The sequence below is a fragment of the Leucoraja erinacea genome, chromosome 16, assembly GCF_028641065.1.
Source record: "Leucoraja erinacea ecotype New England chromosome 16, Leri_hhj_1, whole genome shotgun sequence".
In the NCBI taxonomy this organism is placed as follows: domain Eukaryota; kingdom Metazoa; phylum Chordata; class Chondrichthyes; order Rajiformes; family Rajidae; genus Leucoraja; species Leucoraja erinaceus.
The window spans coordinates 34,027,246-34,033,245 of NC_073392.1; the positions used below are offsets into that span (position 1 = coordinate 34,027,246).

At 45.5% G+C, this 6,000-nt stretch overlaps 1 protein-coding gene across 1 annotated transcript in view; it reads right to left on the reverse strand.

Annotated features, from left to right (window-relative positions):
- plxnb1b (plexin b1b) overlaps positions 1–5,102 on the reverse strand; it is a 263,290-nt gene extending 258,188 nt beyond the window's left edge. Inside the window, exon 1 of the mRNA XM_055648119.1 lies at positions 4,690–5,102. The gene's annotated coding sequence lies outside the window, so the exon portion shown is untranslated. The remainder of the gene's footprint in view (positions 1–4,689) is intronic.
- Between the last annotated feature and the right edge of the window lie 898 nt (positions 5,103–6,000).

Genomic DNA, 6,000 nt, shown 5'->3' on the forward strand with positions numbered 1-6,000 from the left:
ACCAAAGATAGACAAAATGCTGGAGTAACTCAGCGGGACAGGCAGAACCTCTGGAGAATCGAGACCATTCGTCAGACTGATGTCAGTGGAGAGGGAGATACATAGTTAAGGAAGTGTTGGGTGTGAAAATAGGACAAAAGGAATGGAGATCAAGGAAAATGTAGAATAGATCATCGTTAGCTGGGAGAAAGTAGCAAAGCAAACAGGGATAAAATGTAGTTTGATCGTGAGACTGGTCAGGGAACTGGGAAGGGGGATGGACAGACAGAGAGGGAATGCAAGGGCTACTTGAAGTTGGACAAGTCAATGTTGGACAAGAAATATGAGATGCTGTTCCTCCAATTAGCGCTGGGCCTGACAGAACACCTAGTGTTCAGATGTATACTGGAATATTAAGGTCATCGCAAAGTTTATGTTTTGGTTAACTTGCATTCTCCACCACAGTAACTCTTCAGCTTTGATTGCTCAGCATTCAGACAGTCACGATGTACTGAGTCACAGATGTTACTAAACCCCGACAGTTTTAATCCAGGCACGGCATCACCTCTATGCAGGACTAAACGGACACAAGTCGTTCACATAAGTACACAGCTCAGCAACAGTCCCTACGGCCCAACATCACCATGCCAACCAAGATGTCCCATCTACACGAGTCTCGTTTGCCTGCATTTGGTCTATGTCCCTCCAAATCTTTCTGATCCATCTACCTGCCCAAGTGTCTTTTAAATGTTGTTATTGTATCTACCTCAGCCACCTCCTCTGGCAGCTCATTGTATACACACTTAAGAGTAAAAAAAGTTGTCCCTCAGGTTCCTATTAAATCTTTCCCCTCTCACCTTAAATTCACATTCTCTGGTTCTTAATTCTCTTCCCCTTGGTAAAATGTATTTGTCCATTACCACACACACAGAGAAAGACTCTCAATGTTATGCAGTTGGATTCATTTTGATGCTGCCCTTTAGGTTTCACCTCTCTTTCTTGCATTGAAGCCCCAACAGTATTTGGTCCATGGATAGGAAAGGTTTTGAAGGATATGGGCCAAACATGGGCAGGCGCGACTCGTGTACATGGGGCATTTTGGTCAGCATGGGCCAGTTGGGCCGAAGGGCCTGTTTCCATGCTATGTGACTATGACTCCATCTAGAGTCTCCATTTCCACAGACTCAAGGTACCCTTCTCACCTCAACAATATATGCAGCAGTCCATACCCAAACCTCACCCTGTTGCTTCCCAGCCAGCATGGTGTGCAGTACTCTGCTTCCCTTCCTTACATGGCCATGACCCAGTTTCACTTTCAGCACGATAAGTCATGACATTCTACTGCTGGCAGCCACGAGCTCTGTACGGACACATGAATCTTCAAGGCAACACCAAGTCACACCAACCAAGGAGTGTTCTCACGACAGACAATCAGACATGGCCATTCAATACTAGAGAAACACACAGCTGAAAAATGTGCTCAAATCACAACTATCAGCCCTCGTCTATTACTCGACTTGCAATTAAATGTCAATAATGCTCCAAATGTAACACGTTAAGGACAATGGCAAAAATCCCAGCAGATCAGGTGCTGGTGTTTAACAAGGAATCCCAAGGTTAAAGAGAGGTGATGTTCATCACTCCGATAGTCGATCATAACAAGATACAAATGCTGGAGTAACTCAGCAGGTCAGACAGCATCTCTGGAGAACACGGATCAGTGATTTAGTTTAGAGACTCAGTGCGGAAACAGGCCCTTCGGCGCACGCAGAGAAAACCCACGCAGGTCACAAGGAGAATGTACAAACTCCACACAGACAGCACCCGTGGTCTGGATCAAACCCAGATCTCTGGCACTGTAAGGCACCAACTTTCTTTCAGCTCGAGAACCAAACCATCACTATTCAGGTTCTCCAGAGATGCTGCCCGAGCTGCTGAGTTACTCCAGCAATTTGTGTATTAACCAGCATCTGGAGTTGATGGTTTCTACGGCTGACCATAACAGCCGTTTACGCACCACCGCCCAACTTGCCCTCCTACACGTCACACAAGGTTGTATTAACTGACGTAGAGTCAAATAATTCACCCTGGATCCCATTTTCAGGGACAGTGCACAAACCGAGGGTGATACTATGCAGGGCACTGACAGCTAAAGCACCATTGCCGAGAAAAATAACCAAGACCATTTGGCAACGATGGGGTTAAAGCACGAGTATGAAAAACCGTCGCCCAATACAACTTCACCACTTGCTCTCTCCAATGTTTTGCAATCTCAGCAAGACTATTTGGGGGGGGGGGGGGGGGGGGGGGGGGGGGGGGGGGGGGGGGGGGGGGGGGGGGGGGGGGGGGGGAAGATGAGTATCCCCAATCCCATGTTCCAAACGCTCCCAACCTCAGGCATGCAAATCTCCTTACGGCTTGGATGTTGAAAAAAAAAATCCAAATGGATACAAGGAGAATGGAGGGAGGGGAGGGGGAAGTTCGGGATTGTCATCATATGAACAATGCCAGGAGTCATAAAAGATCTGAGTGAAGGGTGAATGTTCCCCGCTCGCCAAAACAACTGGGACAAGGAGGTTTCAGGGAAGATGAAAGAGTTGGGGCAAAGAAACCCACATGCACAGCAAAAAGTTTTCAAAGAATCAGCATCCAAGCCTCATGGTACAACATTCACAATGAGAAAAAAGTACAAACTCCAAACCAAGATGGGGACTCTTCTGGGACCGAGGATTCAAGTTCTGTATTCACTGGGCTTATATTCACTGGAATTGGGAAGGATGAGAGGATATCTTATAGAAACATATAAAAAAAATTAATGGATTGAACAGGCTAGATGCAGGAAAAACGTTCCTGGCATTGGGAGAGTCCAGAGCCAAGGGTCACAGTTTAAGAATAAGGGGTAGGCCATTTAGGACTGAGATGAGAAAAAACTTTTTCACCCAGACAGTTGTGAATCTGTGGAATTCTCCACCACAGAGGTAGTGGAGGCCAAGTCATTGGATGCTTTGAAGCTAGATTTAGCTCTTAGAATCAAGGGATATGGGGAGAAAGCAGGAATGGGATACTGATTTTAGATGGTCGGTCATGATCATATTGAATGACGATGCTAGCTGGAAGGGCCGAATGGCCTACTCCACCTATTTTCTATGTTTCTATATTTCTACTCTAGGGCTGAACACAAAACAAGAGCCCTGTGACTGCCGTCACAGTAGGCCACTCGGCCCATCAGGCACCTGAGATGGACATGGACAATGACAGTCAAATAACATCACATGGCTGCTGCTCTGCAACACTTGCCACATTTCCTGCATCATATCACTTAGAATCATTGAGCTCAGAAACAGCCGCTTCGGCCCAACTCACCCATGCTGAACAAAGTGCCCCATCTGAGATAGCCCCATTTGTCCACAACATGTACCCGCCCCAATGTATTTTAAGTGTTGCAACAGCACCCATCTCAACTACCTCTGCTGGCAGCTCGTTCCTTTTACCCACCACCTTCCAAGTTAGAAAGTTGCCCCTCAAGTTCTTATCAAATCTTTTCCCTTAAGTCCTTGAATCCCCCAGCCTGGTGAAAAAAATCTCAAAAAGATTCCATGAAACATCCCGAAACATTAAAAAAGTGTCCCATTAACGCAGGTCTTTATTTCTTTCCAGAAGAGAGACGGCAAACAGATAACTTCAATCCAAACGACACATGCAGAGGGTGGTGAATAAACTGAACAGGTGTTCAGGGAGACGCGAATTCTGAAGGGAATTGAGATGCTTTTGGCAGCGAAATCAGCAAGGGTATGCGAGAAAACAGCGCAGGGTACAGATGGACTAACTATCTCTTCCAATATGTCCAATCTGCTGTTGTGAAAACAAGATGGGCCCATGTCAATTAACATTAATCCAAAAAGCTATGAATGTACAGTACACAACTCTTAACTCGAAGGGAAAAAAGGGGGAACTCTGATAACAGTGAAGACTCACACTCCACCCCTCAATCAACACACACACCAACATTTAAAAGGGGAATGTTCTCCACAGTTCGTGCGGCTACACCAAGATTAAGATGCTCTGGACGCGACAACAATCATTAAACCATCTGCAACTTCATGTTAAAAGCCAGTCGGCAAACCTCTCTCATCCCCAGCCCAACCAGCAAGTGACTCGCCAACATTCCCAGGAGATGGCCCTACTTTTGAATTGTTTTAGATTTCCAAAAGAGCGGGCTGAAGTCAGAAGTGAATGCACGGCTGACACAACCCCCTCTGGTGAAGCCTCCTTGCAGCGTGAAATACCCATGTCAGTTTCCCCTCCCCACTCTGTACAGGCAACCTCTCCCTTCAGGAACCGGCATCTCCCTGATCGATGTTGTAGCCCCGTTCTCCTTTCACAGTCTCTTGCCCAACGCCCCATTTAAAAAAAAAAACTTTTGCTCTCCTTTCGAGTATCGGGCACTAATGACCCAGAAGGAGACCCACGGCGGGGAAGAAAGGAACAGCTGCCGGTGATAGCTGCAATGAATTGTCTCCCACAAACTATCCTCTCACCTCAGATAAAACAAAGAAACTCAACTATTTCGCCGTGGAAGGATTGTGCAGAACATCACGCAAAACCTCCACAAAAAAAGGCAAGAAAGTGGAGGGGGTAGATATTATTAAAAGTGCATAATTCCCGCTTTGAAAAGATTCGCAGTAAACCAATTTAGGAAAACCACCTTACCTTGGGAGAGGAAAAAGTTTCCTTCAACAATTGTAACGCAGGCTTTTTGCTTTTGGTGTTCAGAAGCGTGTTGGTGGCTGATCAGCGTTTAATCCCACAGCTCAGAGCTCCGTGCGGTACATCAGCAAGTTTTAATTCCCAAGACTTTGTGCACTGTGCAAGGATCCTGCTTCGGACGATAGAGTTGATTGTCTTTTTTCTTCCCCCCCTCTCCCTCTGTCTGTGATCGGTGTACGAGAGAATGCTGTGTTGTATGCTGCCGCTTCACAGGCTCACAACGATGCCCCTTTACATTGTAATCACTGCAATGGGAGATCACATGGATACTGCACTCCACACAAACACACACAGGTTGAGAAAGACCTGCCCAGTAAATGACATCACTCCCGCAACACACGCCCAGGGCAGCGACTTAAAAGGGCTATGAACCAACCACGCTGTCTATCTCCTCTCTCTCTCTCTCTCACCGATCCTCACACAAACAAGCAAAAAAAAAACACACACACACATTGTGAAACTCCAAATAGATACCAACTATTAAAAAAAATAACTTTGCACTTCTTACGTGGTCAGCAATGATTCAATTTGTTCTGATAACGATAGGCAAACAACACTAAGACAATGAATGGTGATACAGGCACAATCGGTGCTATGACAGTGATGATACAAACAAGGTCACCAACGCTACAGACAATCCTCTCATAGATACATTTTTCCCCAATAGAGCCTTCCCTGTTACACATAGGAACAAGCGATACACGTAGAGCCTGGACATTCGGCCCTTCAAGCCTCTACTATCATTCAATAATCTGACCACCTCCGGATTGTTTCCCTGCTCTGTGTTTCCTTGTATTTACTTCCATGTAATTCACACTTCCATAGATTCCTATTCTGAATATTGTAAATAACTGGGCAACCATAATCTTCTGTGGTTGGTGTTTGAAATTGAACCTTAGGGTTTAGGGTTTAGATTTAGGTATGTGTATTATTGTCATGTGTACCACTGGGTTAGAGTGAAAAGTTTTGATTTGGATGCTATCCGATCAAATTCTGTACATAGATATAATCAAGCCAATTTCAAGCACAATTTCAAGCAGCAAAGGGCTGGTTTGCACTGTAGCTTTTCACTGTACCTTTGTACACATCACAATAAATGAAACGAAACTGAAAGATACAGAGTGCAGAATATAGTTCTCAGCATTGCAGTGCAGCTGTTCCAGAGATGGTGGTGCAGGCAGATACAATAGGGACATTGAAGAAGCTTTTAGATCGGCACATGGAAAGGAAGGGAATGGAAGGATATGAATCACA